At 38.7% G+C, this 21,895-nt stretch overlaps 1 pseudogene; it reads left to right on the forward strand.

The window, feature by feature from the left end:
* The first annotated feature begins 18,908 nt into the window (after positions 1–18,908).
* Positions 18,909–19,058, forward strand: LOC121490300 (annotated as a pseudogene).
* Positions 19,059–21,895: the final 2,837 nt, after the last annotated feature.

The raw sequence follows: 21,895 nt of genomic DNA on the forward strand, positions 1-21,895 counted from the left end.
TGAGATATTTGAGAAGTAATATTCAACAGAAATGGTAATTATTGATTGGATATGGGCCTGGGAGAGGTAAAAATGGTGACACCCAGGTTTATTATTTGAGCAACCAGATGATTGAAGAGTAGGTTAATTGGGAACATGGCAGGCAAAACTAGTTTGAACATGATGAATTTTAGCAACACTGAAAAAACATAAAACCACTGGGACATGCAGGTGGAGATGGGTTAGATGGACATAGAACTCAGGAGAGAGCTCTGGCTAGACTTAAACGGCTGAGATTCCTTAGCATATAGATGGTATTTGAAGTCATGGGAATGGACTTTATATAAAGAGTTTTGGGGGTCAGAATAATTTGATGGTACATAAGCCTGGATAATAATGTGTAAAAGAGCTGGTTCAGAATCCTCCAAAACTGAGGTCCATTCTTTAAGGGACTACACCATATGGAGTTTGAACCAGTAGTCATCAAAGAACGTGTAAGAAAACCAAACATCCAACAAAAACAGAGGCACCCAGGTGGCTCAGTCAGGTGAACATCCAACTCTTAGTTTCAGCTGAGGTCATAATCTCAGGGTCGTGAAGTCGAACCTCAAGTCAGGCTCAACCATTGCAGAGTCTGCATGAGGATCCTCTCCCTCTCCTTGTGCCTCTCCCCACACTCGCATTCTTACTCCCTCTCTCAAATAAATACATAAAATCTTTTTTAAAAACTCCACAAAATCCAAAGAGCACATAAGAAGCACAGAGGTCCTCCTTTAGGTCCACATGAACAGGAATGTTATAGCAATATAATCTTAGCTTTGGTTTATGTATCTCCTCAAAGGTGGAGACACAAGCATGATTTGAAGGTTAGAGATCCTGTGGGACAGGTCCATCAAAGTGCCTGCCATACCAATAGCTTCCTTCTAAGGGAACGTGACTTACCCACAAGTGGGCTGTGGGAGCTGCATTGGTGGTCACGAATCCCCTTCTTTTAGATCCATCTGACTGGACCAGGGTGGTCCTACCCCTAACCAATGCCTAAGCTGGCCAGTGTCCTATGAGATGGTTTGGCATGAAAAACTGCCCAAACAGGGAAAATGGTGATTAGTTGGGTCAAATGTTCCAGCTCAGGAATTTGAACTAGGGCATCTGAGGAGGGAGTATAAGCTCCAAAGAACCACAAAAAGAGGACTTGTGGCAGCAAGAAAGATGAGTAAACTGATGGTATAAGTAAACAGAATTTATGAGTAAGCAGAAACTGAAACAGAAATGACAGAGAGTAGAGGGTAAGGTGGCTAAGTGATACCAGTGGGAGGAACAGATGCAGTCAGAAAGGAGCTGAGTCACCACCAGAAAGATGAGAGACCAACAAAGTCCCTGAAGAGCCAGTAAGGTAGCCACTGGAACCATGATGGATTTTCCTTATTACCAAATATTCTCATCCTTAAGGGTGTTCCATTGATACTTTTTGTGCTTTTGAATATAATAAGTTATTACTAATGAAGGTAACCAAAGTGAGTCCTTATTTATTGGAAACAAGTTTCTTTACAAACAGAATCCTTCAACCCCAGAATTTCTTGCAGATCCGCCGACAACATGATGAAATACACCATTAGAAATGCATTCCTTTGGGCTAAGAAATTGGGGTCTCGAGATTCTTCAGTAAAATGTAAATGTTACTGAGTGATATAATATAGAGAGCCATTTTCCAACACGAAGAACAATTACTGAACCTCTGTTATGTATTGAGTGTTTGTGTGTGTAGACATGCACATGTGCTTAAGTGCTTTTACTGGGATGGAGGTGGGAAAGAGAGGAATAAAGCATTGAGGAGTATTAAGTATGCATTAGACAAGGTCCTTTCCTTTAGAAGTTTAGAGTTCAGTTAGGCATATACTCAAAATTGGGAAGAATTTTAAAGGTAATCTAGATTAGAGACTGTAAACTCAAATGTCCACAGGTATCAGGTTAGTAAAGAGTCTAATAAAGTGGGCAGAGAGGCAGTGCTAGGGAACTGCAGAATGGTTAGTAACACAAAGTTTTCTGGGAAGAAAACCTTCTCTGTGTTTATACATTAAAATTTTCAAGAGGCTCAGTTTTTATACAAAATACCCTAAAATTTAAATTTTGCTGTATACTTCAAGTTAAAGCAAAGCAAAATAAAAATCTCTGGAGCCAAACAAACAAACAGAAAAAACTCTGCAGGCAGGATTTGGACCATGGGTCAGTAGTTTATGATCTCTGTTGTAGTGGGTTTCAAATTGTTTAAAAATTCAGGGCCTTCCTGCAAAATAAACTTCATGCCTAAATCTAATATGAAAAGAGATGCAGAAGTATTGGTTTGGAATTGGGTGAGGAGATAGAGCTTGGCTACCCTCATCTTTCACTTCCATTCTAATCAGGCCCAAAGGGAGCTTGACTAAATCTTGAAAACCATTAAGGCAGTTCAGTCCCTTAGTTTTATAGATGAGGGAGAGGAAAGATCCAAGAGTCACTAGCCTAAGACAACAATATTTTGAGGATAATGTAGATAATGTTCCTTTTTACACTAAGGAATGCAAGCTTCTGTATAGAAGTTAAGTGTTGTGGTTCTAGAGTACATTGCTTGGATTTGAACTCACTTTTTAGGAGCAAATTTAAGAAAGCGGCATTCAATCGTTCTGCCTAAATTTCCACATCTGCTAGATAAGAATGATAAATAATAGTACTTGGGAAGTATAAATACTACTTGAGAAGATTAAATAAATAACATATACATAGCATGTAGTTCAGTCCTTGGCACAGAGTAAGTGTTCAATAAACGTTAGCTATTTTTACTATAGATTATCTTTGCCAGTCATTAATATCATAGCAAGATTTATGGCACGTGACAATTAGCTGTCAGCTACAATACAGTCTTGGGGGAAGAACATAAATTTTGAGGAGAGCACCTTATATTTGGAGCATAGTGAATTTTTTTTTTTTTTTTGAGAGACAGGGAGAGACAGAGTTAGTGTGTGCATAAGCTTGGGGGGGAGGGGCAGAGGGAGAGAGAGAGAGAGAGAGAGAACCCTAAGCAGAGTCCATATCCAGCATGGAGCCCAATGTAGGGCTCAATCTCACAACCCTGAGATCATAACCTAGGCTGAAATCAAGAGGCAGACACTGAACCAACTGAGCAACCCAGGCACCCCGGAGCATGGAGATCTTAGAAGAGATAGCAGGCAGTGGTGGGTGGCTTTAGCCTAGGAGGTTTTTGTTTTGTTTTTCCCCTGTAGCTCTGGTCCTTGCAACTCCTTAGACTTGAAGACTTTATAGGTTACTGGTAGGCTTCTGACGTTCATATAAACACACAACTCATCATTAAGATATAAAGGGCTGCAAAGGTACCAGAATCAGATTTGATATGCTGAGTAAGCTTAAATATTTGGGGATTAAGTCTTTGTAATGCAAATAATGTGTAGTTTAAACTAATTTCTGGGTCCACCCCCCTTTTCCACCCACAATGGCACGTATGGTCCATTATACCCCTTGTCAAGCACCTGGGGGAGAGAGCTTTAATTGTCTAGGAGACCAGTTTAGAAGGTTTTCTCAGTAAAGGTGGTCCCTATCCGCAGCCTCCTTGCAATAATAACCAGGGTGGACATTCAACAGTAATTCTTTTATTTTTATTTTTATTTTTATTTTTCAACAGTAATTCTTGAACACCTACCATGTGCCCAACTTTAGGGTTCAACTGTTTTCCAGGGAAGATGGCTTTGTCAGCCCCTAGCTGGTCTGGATGGTGACTCTGGGCCTCAGTAGGCACCACCCTGTACCAGCCCCCTTGTGCAGCACATAGTCCTTTTCACAGCAGGCACTTTAGGGGCATCTGGTCAAAGAAGGGACTGGAGTTTCTTGGCAGAAGGAAGCCTAACAAACAACCATAAAAGGATTTTCTAAATATGTCCACAATCCAATATAAGCCTCGGTAATTTGATTTGTAGGAAATGGAGAGCAGAACATTACACACAGAGTGCTTATCTATAATTCATAATAATTACTGTAATGGGGAATCTATTGTATAGATAGATGTAGGAACACAAATTACACCCCCCAGATGACTGCACTTCTGGCTGACATAGCCCTTCACGCCCTCCTAATTTGCCTACTGTTTAGTGCATACCACTTAGTTGCCCAGATTTAAAACTTTGGGGGGCACCTGTTGAAAGCTGAAGCATTTCTCCTTTTGGTTAGAGAGATCACTGACCCATTTTTGAGGCGGAACTGAAGCACTTCCTGAGCCTAGTTGTTTTCTAGTATTCTGGGTTTTGAGTAATCACAACATAATATTTGATAATTTATTTATTTATATGTGATATTTGCGATCTCATGTTATGACAGGAAGTTTCCCTTCAATGGAAAGGATAGTGCTTCTTCAGTGGCTTGCTCCACGGAAGGTTCGAATTCATTTGGGGTGAAGGCTGATACGCTGTTAGGGGATGTGGGCCCTTGAAAAGGGGCTACAGGGAGAAACAAATCTGTGGGGAACAATAAAAAAAAATGGAGAGAGGTAACCTTTATTTTGAACGCAGACTTTACAACTGCATATTCTTTTACTGTACAAGTTCCACTCATCTTTGTTGAATTGTGAGCTATCTGTACCCATCTATAAATAAATATATGTTTCCTGAGAGTAAGGGTAGAGTAGGCTACATATTTCACAAGAAAATAATTGTGGTATCTTTGTTCTTTTACTTTGAGCATTATTTTCATAACTGACGTCTCTCTTTCCAGATGCCCCTCCTGACCCTCGCATTCCACCCCAAAAAGCTTTCTGTAGCTGCTACTTCAAACACTGATAATAACCTCTTTTAGTTGTTCTTTTTACAGTTTATAATTGTCCATCATCATTTGCTTTTGGTCTGTCTGGGAGACATTCAAAATCTGGCCACTACTTTATTTTTAGTGGCAGAGCGTGTCTACTCCTCAGCTGTTGGGAATGCTGGTCCTGGCTGCGAATCTTGTTTGCTTTAAGTTGCAATGCTTTCTGCCCCATGTGTTTTAGTTTTTGGAAGCAGCTGTATTGGTAAAGCTTCTGGCTGAATTACCGGACAAAGCCCACATTATAAAAATCCTCAACTTGTTTGCTCTTCACTTCAAAAAGACTGTGGGCTGCCAGCTTGTCATACTCATATTATCCACATGCCTGTTTAAGTTTTCACCAGCAGGCATGAATCTCTTGGTCTCCACTTTTTTTTTTTTTTTTTGGCAACTGATTGGCCTATAGCTATTTGGTTTGATACTGATCTGTAAGAGACAAACCATGAAGGGGCTGGCACCGGACAGCCGGCAGTCTAGGGCTCTCCCATTAGCAAGGAGAGGGTTTTGGTTGGAGGATTTTGCTTTTTCCTCTGGCCTCCATCTTCAGGCTAGAGCTGAAACTGGCATAGAAGACTTCTGTTGGCTTTTGCAAAGCTGATTGCTCAGTCCGTAAACTCAGAATGTGTGTGGCGTGAGGGTGTGTCTGTATGTGTCAGCATCAGGGACCCTCTGGCAGTAAAGCAGGTGATAGTAGGAAACAGTGCTATGTGCCTAGACATCAAGAGGAGGAGGAAGTTTCAGTTGGTTGGGGGCCCATAAAAGCACTGGAAATTCCATGCCATGTAGTTGTTCAGGTGCTTAAATTGCCACCATATCACTGCTTTCATTGCCCCTAAACTAATCCTTCTGTTTTTCTAAATCTCATCATGTTTACTGGGTCTTCACTGCCATTTCTGATTTTTATTATTGCCACAGCCTAGCCGTCTTTCATCTTTCCTCATGATTGTTTTCTGTCTTGGCGGACTCCTGGATGGTTGGAGAGTTTAGTGGATGGAAGTTGAATTGATCTGCAGTTGGTTATTGGTATTTATATTAGATATCATGGATTCTATCCCCCAGTGTTCAAGATAAATGATAGGTGACAAGAGAATTAGCTTCCTTTAGGTCTTTACAGAGTCTGGCTCTGACAAGGGATGTCAGTGCAGACTTAAATAGCAGACCTCTAGATTTAGTGTTTGGAAGTGTTCTCAGCATCAAAACCTTAGTTTAAATAGTAGTAAATCTTTGCTTGAATTAAAAGCAGAAAAAATTTTTCTGAGCATTGCCAAGACTAGAGGTGCAAACTCTCAGCCTTTGGAGCTGATCTGGTTTGCAGATGAGGTTTTGTTCAGCCTGAACATTTATATTTCACCAAATGACTGGGTTTTTCTTTTTTTTCCTTTCTTTCAGTTGAGTTCATTGTCATCACTTAAAAACTTAAAATTTGGGAGAATTCACATAAAAATCTTAATTTCCAGCTTCTTGGGAAACTGTAAGTTCTGGCAATACTGGGCTTCTATTCTTGCCTGTAAAACAACTGATGGAGCTTAATAGCTGCTGTCCCTTTTAAATTAGCAAGTTCAGCACAGGCTCCAGGAATCCCTGTGGCCTCAGGAACAGAGAATTGCCTCATCCTATTTGCAATTTTGCTTTTTACAAGATAGTTTTAGGAATCTTTAATATTGTGCCCATGTCACCTTGCTTTCTTCTCCCATTGTACATACTTTCTTAGGTCCTAAAAAATCTTTGTCTTTCTGGTGTCTGCTTCCATCTCTCTCTGAGACATAGGAAATATTGAGCAGAAAATGACACGTCCTCTTATCAGGACACTCACGAAACAGGGTGTGTTGAATTTATTTTGTGTGATTTGTTTTTCTAAAACTCTCGTGTCTGAATACTTTTGGTGTCAGGAATAATGTCTAAGGCAGATGCAAAAGAGACTTTGCTATCTCTGTTAGATATAAGTGATTCAGGATGGCAGTAATACACTGGGTGAAGAGAGAGTCTGAGAGGTCACAGGACTGTGGAAAGCTTAAGTATAATGAACTGTGAATCCTTTGAAGAAAAACAAGCCCTTCATATCCTTCTCTATGCTGCAGATTACAAAGGAAAACCCAGGCTTGAACCCTACCTCCTTTCCAGACTGCATCAAATAAGGAAACGTGAGAGTCATTGTGTATTGTGTTGAGGCCCGCTGTAGTACAGACTTCCCAGCTGAGTTCTATGTGTGCGTGTAGGAAGAGGACCACGAACGGAAGAACCTCCTGAGAATTCATTCACTATACTTACTCTGTGCCCCTTGGACTTGGGGCCTGCAGTGACTATCCAGCATTTGTGGGAAGAGGCACGTCAAGAAGACATCACGTAAAATATCCTCTGAATGCTTGATAATTATTTCTAAGTGAATGTGTAGCACAATGTTTGTTTTTAACAAGGAAATCAGAACAAAAAGGGATCAGCTCCTGGCTTTTTAAAGATTGGCTCCTTAGGAAGACACTGCCATTTGAAATTACTTAACACTTTTACCCCAATATAAATGCTTAAGGCAAGAACTAGATTTTATACCTAGCGAATAGCAATGTAAATGTCAAAGAACATATTCCAGAGCATTACACTTACAGCTCTTAAAATGGCATCTTAGAATGGTATTAATCACTGTCAGTTTTGTGTACAACGTTTCATCAATTAAATAGCAAGAGGACCTGTCCTTTCATGGAAAGCAAATAACACATATGGATTTCCTCTTAGCAATTAGCTGAACATTCTGCATTTCCTTCTTGCTTGCAAAAAGGGTTTGGACTGAAACCATCAACATGTTTGTGTTCTTCATTGGTAAAGCAAAGCAGATGTGTAACGGCCTCAGTAGAATCCAGATTCATTTATAAAGTATCTTGTGAAACATCTTGATGTGGAAGCATTTCTGTATCCTTAGATCTTTTTAGACTTGGATAGAGTGTGACACCCTATAAAAGTTGTGAAGTGCTTTAAACTCTGTCGTGTCTCGAGCTGAGGTTTTCAAGACTGTGTCACTATGTGTATGTAGAAGGGAGTTTAAGACTTTCAAGCTTAATGTGAAAAATTTGTTTCCAGCAGGGACGAGTTTCAACTAGGTCTATGGATTTATAAAATGATGAGGCAATTTTATGCAGCAGAGACTGATGAGAGAAATGCAGTTTACATAAATGGCAATGGATTAGCACTTAAACCACTCTCCACGTATGTTTAAACAATCTTCCACGACCCTCAAAAATCTCCTTTTATAAACTTCATCATTTATCTGGGATTAAAAGGGCAATGTTTTGACAACATTGTTGATTTACATGTAACTCATCATTTGTTTATCATTTATCTGAGATGATTAGTTGCCTGAACTTCATATGCCTGGAATGTGTATTACCCTTGTTTACATTTTTGGTAGCTGATGCCCTCTTTAATGTACTTTTTAGGGCTCAGGACAGCTTGGTGACTTTGATGATCCTTCTAGTAATCAGTCCCATCTAAGCCTGAGGGAAGTTGAAGATTTATAACTTTTCAGCACAATTGGGTTTTAGTGATAATCCATCAAAGTTCTTAGTATTCTTCTCAGACTCTAGGCTCAAACCTAGTCCGACAAGATGCATTGGTCTCTGAAAATTGGCCCTCAGGGCCATGAAATCCTGTAGAGAGTCAGGAATACGGTGTGAGGCCCAAGTATTCTCAAACGTGTAGATGGAAGGGAACAGATAGAAATATGGATATCGGATCCCTGGGTGGCACAGCGGTTTGGCGCCTGCCTTTGGCCCAGGGCGCGATCCTGGAGACCCGGGATCGAATCCCACGTCGGGCTCCCGATGCATGGAGCCTGCTTCTCCCTCTGCCTGTATCTCTGCCTCTCTCTCTCTCTCTGTGACTATCCTAAATAAATAAAAATTAAAAAAAAAAAAAAAAAACATTTAAAAAAAAAAAAAAGAAAAAAAAAGAAATATGGATATCAATACAGCACGAGAAATTCTTTATTGGTAAAGTATACAAACATAGACCCACACAAACACATATATTCCAAGCAGGATGTAATAATCATACTTCAATATTGTCTGTTCATCTAAAATAGCTTTTGCGTCCATTTGTACTTCCAATGATAGATTATGCCTGTTGCCAACTATTTGTTATTAGTTTCCCCCCATCTTGGACCATCTTAAATTGATTTTGTAGCTTAAAATAAGAAGACATTCAGAGGAAGTGACTGAAAATAATTTCTATTTGTAGAATAATTTCAGTGGTTGGGTGAATGATGTGCATTTCATAAATTCAAAGTTTAACAGGGTGATGAATTTGTACTTTTGTTCAACATAATCTATGTGAGAGCTGTTTGTTATGAAAAAAAGCATTCTGAGCAAAAGACAAACTCTTTTCCATGGATACTGCAGAAGATATGGGGAGCTCTAGATGTGTCAACTACACTGGGCAGACATGGCCGGAGGTGAGTATAGTAAGAGAATAAAAGGCAACTTCCATGAGAGGGGCGAAAGACATCCGCAAATAATTTTATGAAGAATTCCTGTGACATTTGTGGAAATTCTCCACATTACCCATTAAAAGCAATTCATAATCAAAATCTACATAATAACTTCTGGCCTCCTCTGGCCAGAACGCTGTTTCATTCAATATAATGCTATTCAGAGGTTGGTCCAAGTGGGAGTCCGCTATATTTGAGGTATATATGGGGTTTTAGATACAAATCATTACCCTAGAACTAGGTTAAAAGTGCATCTTCACTATGACCGTCTATGTTTCGGAATTATACGAAAGTGAATATTCTGAAATTTGGACTTTATAATTATTTCAAGTGAAGAACTTACATAATGTGGCGCTATGCAATTTTACAAAATGTGGACATACAGAAATGTTCCTTCTGTTGTGTTACGTACCTGCCTACAGAATATATCTGTAGTAGAGACAGGTAGATGCAGAGGTTTGGGAGGGATTTAGGGGTAAGCCATGTGGTTCTAGAACTAGATCAAAAAACAGGAAGAACTGATCTGTATCAATATATACAATGTCCAGATAGAACTCAGAGTCAACAGTATCTTAGATGGTGTATTAGCAAAATTATCAAGGGAAAAGCTGACTGAAAGGACTCAGTCTCTTTATACTCTAGAAGATAAAACCTCTGGATGAGAAGGATATGAGACATCCATAATAAACCAGGAAAGTAAGAAGAATATTCAATAGCTAGAATATAAGGTCATGGGCACAGAGTGGTGGTGAATTGTTGGTGGAGAAGTGAGGCGAGAAAGGGCAGAGAACAATTCTTTGTATTATTATTATAAGCCAGATCATTCACTGTGTCATCGATTCTTGGCCAGATTCTAACTGGTTAAGTGTTGCTCCTAAAGATAAAGCTCTTAGATAAGACAAAGTTAAGGTAGTCCATGTAATGGCTATACAGTTTCTTAAGAAAGAAGATGACTGCTGCATCTGGCTCGCTTGGGAGTAGTTCTCCGCTTGGGGTGGATCTGGTGCTGTTAGTCTGTGTTCTATAGCATCACATTGGTTGGTTTGAGATTAATGGCTGCAGATCAACAGAGGAAGTTTTAAAAATTCCCTTGTGAACAAACAAGCTAAAAATTGATTTTTAACTTAGACTCAATGGACAGCCATTTACTGAGACGACTGGAGTTGCTCTTGGGAAGGAAGAAGAGGTCAGTGACAACCATGCTCTAGAGCAGGGAAACGCCACCAACTCAGTGGGAGTATATGGGCTTTTGGGTCATCCAGAGATTCAAATTCACCAAGAATCGCCCTTGAGAAGAGCTAAGATTCATGTTTTGAACTGCCAACTATGAATCAGGGAGCGACTGGACCTGCGGGCAATCCACCAGGGGGCAGTAAATTGAAGCATGGTCAGTCTGACTCTTGAAGCACTCTTCATAGGCAACTTTCTGGAGCTTATTACCAAACCAAGGAGCCATCACAATTCTTTCTGGAGGAAAAAGAGGCAACTCTAGCAAACCTCCAGGAACACAGAGGCCTGACCTGCTGGCGTGATTTGGGCAGCTGGAATGATATAGTTACACTTTAGTTTCATGGAGCCTGATACCCTTGCAAAGAAGGTGGACTTAGGCCAGGACAAGCAGATGCAGATCCTGAAGAAGCTGGTTATAATCAGGTTGGAGACTCGCCTCCTTGTTTGTTTCAGGACAGGCAGGGTGAGTATATGCAGAGTTGCTTTGGTTCTCTAGCTGCCCACTCCCCAGGGTTTTGCAGACCTCAAGGCACAAAGACTGCTCCGAAATTTGGGCAGGGGGAAGGCAAGAGATGAATCTATCTTTGTTTTTGTGATTTCAGAAAGGGCTTCTAGAGGCTGTCAGCTCCCCGAGGGAGAGAATTAAGTGAACACACCTTTTTCCTTATATTACCATCAACACGGACTCTGCAGGAGGCTTGGACTGCCTCAGAAAGCTGACAAGTGGTGCTCCTTAGACAGGCTAAGAGAAACTCCAGAGGGTCACGGTGCCTGAGAGGAGTCATGGCCAGCTCAGTAAAGGAAGGAGAATCCACCAGTATGAGATTTCATAATGTGAATAGGAAGAGTCCCGGGGAAACACAGACAAAGATTAGGACAGTCTTTGGGGACACTCCCCATGATGCAACCAGAGAGATGCTGTACCATACACACCAGCTAACGTTTTGGTTGCATCTGCTGTGTGTTATGTTCTAAATGCTTCCGTATAGTAATCTACTTAATCCACCCAATAGCCTTAGAGTGAGGTACTATCATGATTGTATTTTGTAGGTGAAGGCACCTGGAAGTAAAGATCCCAGAGCAGGGCTCAGTGACTCAGCCCATGCTCTGTCTATGCTGTTCTGCCTCACAAATGGGACAATTTATTCATCAGAGTTTCAGGGGGCAGAGTGCCAGAGTTGTTCATTATGAGAAAGGCAGTTGTAAATTTGAAGTAGAGGGAAACTCCTCTAATAGGATATTTAGAAAGCATTTGATGTTGAATACCATGTATTCCCTGTGTCTCACAACCATACACTTCATTTTTAAGAAATGATGACAAAAAAAATAATAAATCAAGATTTCTGGAATAAACTTGTCTTTGAATGCAGTCCTTTTGAATGCAGGCCCATGATTCAGGTTGCAATAGTTGGTCTAATTTTGAAGAAATTTTGTCACTGGGTCTGCACTTGCTATTTTTCCTTCTTTCACATAGGGTCTTTTCTCAAAATTTTGAAAGTTCTTTGAAAGTGGGAAATCATAAAGGCTGCAGCATGCAGTGGCACCATTCTGGCATAGCAGTTGTAAGCACAGTGTGGTGTCTTATCCTGTCTTATGTCCCAGTTCCTCTTCTTAATAGTTGTGTGACCTCAGGAAAATCATAAGAACTCTCCGAGCCTTAGGAAATCTTCTGGAGAAGGTGAGAAATAATCTTTACTCACTTGGGATTTTGATAGTATTAAATGAGATTGTGATTGAAACATGGTAACATGCCTGGGATATAGTAAGAATATGAGGTAATATATTACTCTTGTTCTTATTAACACTTCTCTTTTTGATTATTAATATCATCTGTAGTCCGAACTGCAGAACACATCAAGTTGGTCTGGATACCAGGTTATCTGACTGTAGTAACCTACTGTTGTCGCTATTCATTAACAGCTCTCAGCAGCCCCAGCCATACTGATAATCTTCCATTTCTGAAATACGTTTCTCACCCGGCTTCTGATGTCCCTCCTACTACCCTGGCCATTTCTCTCGTCTCATTCTTAATTCCTGTGCATCTTCCCATCTTCTTAATATTGAGGTTTGCCAAGGCCTTGTCCTTGGAACTCTCCTTTATCTGCACTCACTCTCTTCATCTGCCTGTTTTTCAATTTGAATATCTTTTTAAAAATTAATTAATTAATTAAATTCCAGTATAATGAATATACAGTATTACATTAGTTTCAAGTGTACAATATGGTGATTCAGCAATTCTATACATTACTTAGTCTCATCACGGTAAGTGTACTCTTTATCCCTTTCACCTATTTCCTACCCACCACCCCTCTTGTAACCATCAGTTTGTTCTCTATGGTTAAGAGTTGGGCTTTTTGTCTTTTTTTTCTTTGTTAATTTGCTTCATTTCTTAAATTCCATATATGAGTGAAATAATATGGTATTTATCTTTCTCTAACTTATTTCACTTAGCATTATACCCTCTAGGTTCATCCATGTTGTTGCAAATGTCAAGATTTCATTCTTTTTTTATGGATGACTAACATTTCATTATTTATGTATATATGTATATTTTATATATATATATATATATATATATATATATATATATATATATATAATCTTTATCCATTCATCTGTTGATGAACACTTGGGTTGCTTCCATATCTTGGCTATTGTAAATAATGCTGCAGTAAACAATGTGATGCATGTATCTTTTCAAATTACTATTTTTGTTCTTTGGGTAAATACCCAGTAGTGGAATTACTGGATTATATGGTAATTCTATTTTTAACTTTTTTTTAAAGCTGTTATTTATTCCTTTGAGAGAGAGAGAGAGAGAGAGAGAGAGCATGCAAGTTGGAGGAGGGAAGAAGATAAGCAGACTCCACACTGAGCATGGAACCTGAGGTGGGGCTTGATCCCACAACTCTGAGTTTATGACCTGAGCCAAAACGAAAAGTCAGATGCTCAATTGACTGAGCCACCCGGTGTCCCTATTTTTAATTTTTTAAGGAATCTCTGTACTGTTTTCCATAATGGCCACACCAATTTGTATTCCTTCCAAGAGTGCACAAGGGTTCCTTTTTCCACATCCTTGCCAACAGTTGTTTCTTGTGTTTTGACTTTAGCCATTCTGACAGGTGCAAGGTGATACCTTGTGGTTTTGATTTGCATTTCTCTGATGATGAGTAAGGCTGAGCATCTTTTCATGTCTGTTGCCCATCTGTATGTCTTCTTTAGAGAAATGTCTGTTTGCGTCTTCTGTCCATTTTTTACTGGATTGTTTTTTGGGTGTTGAGTTGTATAAATAATTTGAGTATTTTTTTTAATGTCACATTCACATTGACTACTCTCACCTGTATCTCCCAACTAAAACTCAATTTAGACTCATACATTCAATTGCTTATTAGCATCTCTACTCAGATGTCTAACACCTACAACAAACTAATCATGCAGAACCCCTGACTTTCCTTTAAAACTTACTCTATCCACACTTATCCCTACCTCTAGTTTCTAAAAAAAGCAAAATTAAAAACAAATAACAAAAAAACAACCAGAAAACCTAAGAATATTCTTGGTTCCCCTTTTCCCTCATGTACTACATTCATCCCATCCCATCAGAAAAACCCTATTAACACTATCTTCAAAATATTTCCAGAACCTTACCACTTCTCTCTCACTCAGTACCTCCTCTGATGCCATCTAGGTTCAATCTACTATCATCTCTTGTCTTCATTTTTGCAAATGCCTCCTAAGTGGCTTTACTGTTCCCACCACTGCCTCCTTCAGTCTGTTCTCAACACAGTATTCAAAGTAATCCACTTAAAACTTAACTAAGATCCTGTCATACCTGTGTTCACATCCAGTGTCACTCAAATGGAAGCCAAATAAAAAATAAATAAATAATTGAGGTCACTTTCCCCTCTACTTCTCTGACTTTTGTCCATTGCACACTCTTTCTCTAGCCACATTGGTTTCCTTGCTTTTTCTTGAGTATGTCAGTCACTCCTTTCTCAAGGCATTTGCACTGCCTTTCTCTCTGCCTTGAATACTTTGCTCCCAAATATTGGTAAAACTTACCCTCTTACCTCACCTTGACAACTCTATTTACAATGGTAATCCCTCATTATCTCTATTTCCCTGCACAAAGTTAAACTAGACTAAGACACTTGATTGCATTCTTTTTCTGCAAAGCAACTAACACCTATTAATATGCTCTATATTTTATTACTGATTTTGTCTCTTGTCTGATTCCTCCACTGGTATATTTCAGCTCCATCAGGCCAACAAGTTTTGCTGTTATGACCACTGCTATATTCCCAGAGCTAAGAACAGCATTTAGCTTTGGTAAATTTTAAAACAGGCTGGAGTGACATGATAAACATCCAATAAGCACTGACTGAATGAACAATTTGTTTATTCATTATTAATTAGACAGTGGTTTGGTACCTTATTGTACCAATTACTGCAGTCAGCAGCTATGGCTGTATGCTATACATAAATTTCAGTTCTTTTACAAAGCTGATTTCAAATATTTGGCATGTAAATGTGTATACATATATAGATCTTGGCCTCTGCCATCTCAAATGTTTACAGTAACATCTCGTCTGGGGTGTGTAGTTAGGGAAATCATCTTGGTTCTCATTCCCCACTCTCCACCAAAAATAATGGAGAATGTCTCAGCTGAGAAAAAAAAAAGGCGGGGGGGGGGGGAGTATTTGTTTTTCTTCTCATTAGTGTTTATAATTATTTTCTTTTCATTCTCACTTGTGACACCACTGGTATTGCAAACCACAGGACCCAATACTAAAATTTTCCTGCTGTTTGGAGTTCAGGCAATAGTTGCCTTCATCCCTGCTCTTTTCTTGCCAACAATAGGAGGAGCTATTATATTACATGCATAAACTGTCCAATGAGCAGAAGGCCAGGTGTCACTTTGAGTGACAACCTTCCAGGTTGCAAAAACTATAATTCTGTTCATTCAATTGAGTGACTGAGTGGCTATATGTCATTTTGCCTTCAGAATATCTCCTCTTAACCTCCACTGTTTTGACTGCATTCTGGAGTTGATGCTGTAAGGAGAGGTGGTGTAATATAGAAAGCACTGACAGTTTGAAGCATGTGCAAGCTGGAGCATATCTCCTGCTGCAATGTTTTTATCTTTGGCTAATAGTGATATAATTCCTCTCTCTCTCTCTCTCTCTTTTAAGTGACAGGTAGTTGGGATTTGTGCTTTTGTTCTTCTGTAAAGGGAAAAGCAAGTTCATGTGATCTGTAAGGTAGTCTTCATCTAGTTTTAAGATTTGGATCTAATACCTCAACAACAACATTCTTTTTTAAAAAAAGATTTTATTTATTTATTCATGAGAGACACAGAAAGTGGTAGAGACACAGGCACAGGGAAAAGCAGGCTCATGCAGGGATCCTGGTACTTCACAGGATCACACCCTGGGCCAAAGGCAGATGCTCAACTTCTGAGCCACCCAGGCATCCCACCTCAACAACATTCCTATATTAACTTAGGTGAAGGAAAGAATAAAACTATGGTTGTGCTTAACTGATTCTGTTATTCTACTCAGATTAGAGATCATTGTGTGGCTGATGTAACTGCAGTTGTTCTCAATTGGCGTTACTGAGTATCAAGACCACCACAATGATGAGCTTGGAAATGAAGTAGTCTGGTTAACTGGCCTCAGGTGATAGTCAATGGACTGGTGTTTTTCCTCATAACATGTAGCTGGGCCGTTTTTTTCTTAAGAGTCCTGTGATGTTAAGTAAAATCATCTATATTGCCACAGACCCAGGAAGCAGTATTGTTGCTTTGGTTAGTTCAACAATTTCCTAAAAATTAAGAAGACTTATCATATTTCCAGGTCAGATCCTGAGTGGGTAGAAAAGGCATCTTTCTTTGTGGTATAACTGGATTAGGGCTCAGGTAATCTCTTCTTTATCCAAACAACAGTGGCATCATATTATGAAGGTCTGGACACTTAGGGTAGGGACTGAGACTTCATTCTTTTAGAAAATATTCTTTTCTGGGTCTGTGTCATGTTTTGGAGAGGTGAAAGTGACAGAGACTGCTCTGCAATGCCAAAAGTCATTTTCTGCTCTTCCACAGGACATAGCTGTATTTATTTCCCAGTGTTTCTTTGGTTATGTGAAGCTATATGTAGAGTTTGGCCAATGAAATTTGAATGGAAGTGATATGTGTTACCTCTGTCAAAGTGGTTAAGAAGTAGGTGTGTCTTCCCTATCCGCTCGCTAAACGGAGGCATTCCAAGGACCTAGATATGAATGGGGCCATGAGACAGAAAGAGCCTGAATTCCTGAATTGAAGCTGCTTGACTAGAAACATCTGCGTTGATGTGTAACAGGAGTGTGTTTGGGTGTTTTCAGCCATTGAGATTTTAGAATTTACTCGCAAACAACAGCTAGCATTATTGCCCTAATTAGCTTGTCAGCCATAGACGGAATGAATAAGGAAGGAAGATTCTGGAGTAAATAGGACCAACTGGACTGCTCTTGCAGAGATAAAGTAATATGAGCTGATCTCAGAGTCAAGGCAATAAAGAGTAAAAAGAATTTTGAATAAATATAGTGTTAGACATAAAGAACAAAGAAAGAGATAAAGATAACTTCAATATGTTAAGCTGAGATAATAGTAGTTATCTCAAAGAGTGATAATTGGAAAGAAGAGCTGAAGTGGGGATAGTGATCGTGAAGTAGGTGCAGTGAATGTTGTTTGGCATATGAGTAATATGAGGTCTTGGAAATACAGAATGGGAGCCTAGGTGAGAGGTCAGGGTGCAGCTTTAGATTTATGTCATTGACATCTGCAAAGATACTGAAAGGAATGGTAGATGAGAAGTGTAACTGTAGCATAGATGGAGATCCTACTGTTAAAATAGATAGGAATCCGTAAAGAAGCCAGAAAAAGAACCACTAGACAAATAAAAGAGCAATATAATAGCAGAGAAGAGAGTCCGCTAAGTAACTTAAACAAACAAACAAACAAACAAAAAACAGACCAATGATTTGAGTAATAAAAAACAAGGAACGAGACAGAACCATTTGCTTTGATTTTTTAAGGCTCCTTGGGAACATCTCTTTCTATGACTGTGATAGATCTATATACCTATATATTGCTACTTTGTAATTTTAAATGGATGGTCACTGGGCTGGCCTGCTGGAACGCTAAGGCAAAGGAAGCTTGCAAAGACATATGACACATTTTGGATTTAGTGTATATTTCAACATCTTTCAGATATTTGTTGAGCATCTTTCACATCCTAAGCATTAAATAAAATGGATAGGATGGGAGATGGTCAGACTACCAGCCATAATACGGTCATAGATGCCCTGATGTGCTTTGGGGACCTAAGGCTGCGGCTGATGAAATTTTATCCCCGGAGGGGATGGGTCAGAGAGGTGTTATCAAAGCAAAGTAAATTTCAAATGGAGGGTACAGAACGAGCAAAGGTAAATAAGCGCATGGATTGAAAAGAATTGAGGAATGGTGAGAGGTCATGTGTGGCTACTGGGTGACGAGGCAGGAAAAGGAGGGCCTTTGGGACTTGTTCTGGAGCATGGTAGCTCTATTGAGGATTTTAAAAAGAGGACAGACACAGATCTGTGCTTTGGGAACACAGTTTTGGTAGCTTTGAGCAGGGAAGATTAAAAAAAAAAAAAAAAGCAACTATAAAAACAAGGAGTGCCTGGCACATAACCACTGCTCAGTATTTGTTGAATGAATAAAAGTTCCAGGAAAATGCAACTCAAAATGAAAAGTCTAACACTGGGGAAATTATTTTCTTAAGAATAAAAATCATATAGAGATATTCCTACATCTTCATCAGGCAACAATGTTATTCATTACTACTTCTCCAAAATGCTTTAAATAATATTCAAAATACATTACCTAAGTAATAAAGTAATAACAAAATTATTGTTTTCAAATGTTGAAACTGGGATTACAGAAAGAGTCTTGTGGACATGTCTAATAAAAGGAAATGTGTCTCTTAAATGAGGTGAGGAGTGGGGTCAGAGGATCAACCATGCCATCTCTGAATTCCACATCAACTTAGGGAGGCTGGATGCACATGGTTGGTGAGAGGTTGCCAGTCATTGAAGGAATCAGAGATCTCCTTATATTTATACATCTTTGAGACAGTAAAAAGGAATTAATTCTTGCCTGTTCTCCATTCTAAACCATGACACTGAAAATCACAACAATATACATCATCATTTTCCTAACTTCTACAAGCAATTCACCAATGATGTAATTATGAACTGTCAGCTTTAGATAAATGTGTTTTAGACAACAAAGGAAGTATAAATGGAGAACACTGTAATTGTAAAACACCCGAACTAAATAATTCTAATACTGAAGAAGATGAAGATAATAAACACTTGGCCACGGAGATACCAAGATCACCTCCCAGGGTGAGGCCCATCCATTGCACTCACGTTGTGTTGACCTCTGTAAATTTCCCAAATGTGGGGAACTTGACTGCATGATTTCTGTTAGTGGGAGACTGTATACATGCTCGCTGGCTCAGTTGGAAGAGCATGTGATGCTTGATCTCAGGGTCATGAGTTCAAGCCCCATGCTGGGTGTGGAGCCTACTTAAAAAAAGAGATGAAGATAATGAAGTCAGTCTTATAAACTGCATGACTGAGTCATCTATTTGTCAACACTGATTAAATTTGTTCATTGTGCTAGGCACCATTTGAGAGATAGGATGCAAGATTAACAAAAAATAATGCTCATTGCAGATAAAGTTTGCACTATAATTGGGAACACTGGCAGGAAAATGAATAATTATTTTATTGTATAAAATATGATGATAGAGTATACAAAAGATGCTATGGGAGGCAATGAAAAGATGTCCAATCACAAAGCCTTTTGTTTGCAGAGATCCAGGATGCAATTGTGAGGAGAAAAAAGTGGCATACACGGTTTGGTGTATATATACTTACAGTCATAGTAAATATAAAAATAAATATATAGAAGTACAAGTTTAAGTTATTTTTGATTAATCAAATTGAGAGTTGAATTTATGGATGATATGGCATCTTTATAGATAATTATACATTCAGCAGTTGAAAATGAAGCTCTGGAAAGAGGCTGGGACTAGAAAGCAACATTCTGATATTATATAGGTGATAAAACTATGGAAGTGATTAAGATTATATCACAGAGTATAGAACAATATGGTTCAATATCTATCTATCTATCTATCTATCTATCTATCTATCTATCTATTGGGTGGGGGGAAAGCAGCTTATGACAGAAATGGTAGAACAGTATCAATGGAGTTGGAATCAATATGGGAGACCATTTTAAATATCAAGGAGGAATAATCTGGAGGAAGAAATTCTCAATCCTGAAATGCTTTGTAACAGCAAATGAAATGACAAAAATATTATTAAAAGAAAATACTGCAGAGAGTTTCTTTAATTGATAGGTAGACTCAAAGTTTGAAACTGGTTTTATTACTCTTTAGAATATTAGGTACCTTTATACCCACAAGAAATAATTTAGGAACTAGAGAAAAAAAAAATCACCAAATACGAAGTTTTCAATGCAGTCTTTCCATTGTATCAGCAAACACATTACCTGGTTTTTATTAGTCCAATAAAATCTATGGCTTTTTCAAAAATTCAGGTTTGGATAAAGTCCACATGATTTCTGGATTTTCAAAATCTATTCTATAAGACCATAAGGAGGATATCTCATGGATCCAATTTTATGGCATCTATATATTTTTTCTAGGTCACTTGCTTCTTGCCCTCTTCTTTCCTAATATTTCCTATAGAGTTTCTCTGTGGTTTTCAAAATCCCACTAGCATATTTTTGTCATACCCGACATTCATCTTGTTGTGGGCTTAGATATTTCTGGAAGATCAAATCACAGAGCCTAATAAAACACAGATAATGGCATTTTTGACTATGTGGTACATCTATTTCTCAATGAATTTAGGGGCCACATTATCTGGTAAACGGAAGAGCGGGCACCAAGACAGTTTGGGTCACTGGTGGAAGTCAATGTGATTACTGGCTGGAAGAAATGTGGATGAGTTGGTCTATGTCTAATCTTTTTGTGGCTTCCTGTGTGACACACTGTAATGAAAACATCACCGCAAATTACAAGAATTGTCAAAATGGGCTACCAGATTTTTTTTTTTTGCCCTACGGTTTGCTAACCAAAAATGTACAGTGCATTGTGTGATATCTACAGGCCGCTCTTGCTCAGTGGATGCACACAGGAGCTGAGCAATTAGCATGTGATAAGAAAGTTAAACCGTCCTTGAGTCAATAGATTGGGGTCTAGAGGATAACTGTTTCATAAATTAGAGTATAGGAGTAGGCTGAAAGTCAAGTTTCACTCCTGGAGCTAACTTCATATTTGCTTTTGAATACTAGGTATTTAATTTGACTATTAAAGACAGTTATACTGTTTCTATACTTATCATTTATGATTTTTGGGTGTATGATGTAACCATTAAAAAATACAGACGGGGCACTTGGGTGGTGCAGTCAGTTAAGCAACCGACTCTTGTTTTGGATTATGATCTGATTTTAGGGTCCTGAGACTGAGCTCCATCTCAGGCTCCGGGCTCAGCATGGAGTCTGCTTAGGACTCTCTCTCCCTCTGACCCTCCCCGCTGATCTTTCTCTAGCTCACATAAATAAATAAATCTTTTTTTTTTTTTAAACCACACAGACAACCTTTCTTCTATAAGTCCATTTAATCAAAAAATAAATAAAACTGTTTAGTCATTGAGGTCTTTCCAGGAAATTTATATATTAATATAATAATTGCTTGGGTCATGCAATGTAGATTAAAGTTCTTCAGAAAATTAAAAGATCTTAACCAATTTACTACTGAAACCACACAACTAGGGTAATAATAGATACGGTGTGAAGTGCTTTTCAATTATTTTCTCATTTATTGCTTCCAAGAGCTTTAGCTTTACCCTCCCATTTTACAGATGAAGTATCAGAGACAGGCATGCATAGGGAACAAGGGCAACATCATGATTCAAACCCAGAGAATGATTCCAGAGCGCATGCCCTTGGCCATTCACCTAGTCTGTGCCCAACTCGTAGTTTATGCTGTCATGTACTGTATCTCATTTGGGTTTTTCAGTACTATGAGGTGGGCATGGAAGTCAACTATTCCTACTTTGAAGATGAGGTTCAAGACAATTAATTACATGACTTATACAAGGTCTTCCAAAAAAAAAAAAAAAAAACCAACTCTGATAGAACAGACTAAATTCCAGCTTTCTTAAATCTAGTTTAGTCACTTGTTATCTGTTAATCAACTCATTTCTTCGAGAGAAACTAGAATTTTTCCTATTAAAAAAATGAAATATTCTAAT

Source organism: Vulpes lagopus, chromosome 4 (genome assembly GCF_018345385.1).
Source record: "Vulpes lagopus strain Blue_001 chromosome 4, ASM1834538v1, whole genome shotgun sequence".
NCBI lineage: Eukaryota > Metazoa > Chordata > Mammalia > Carnivora > Canidae > Vulpes > Vulpes lagopus.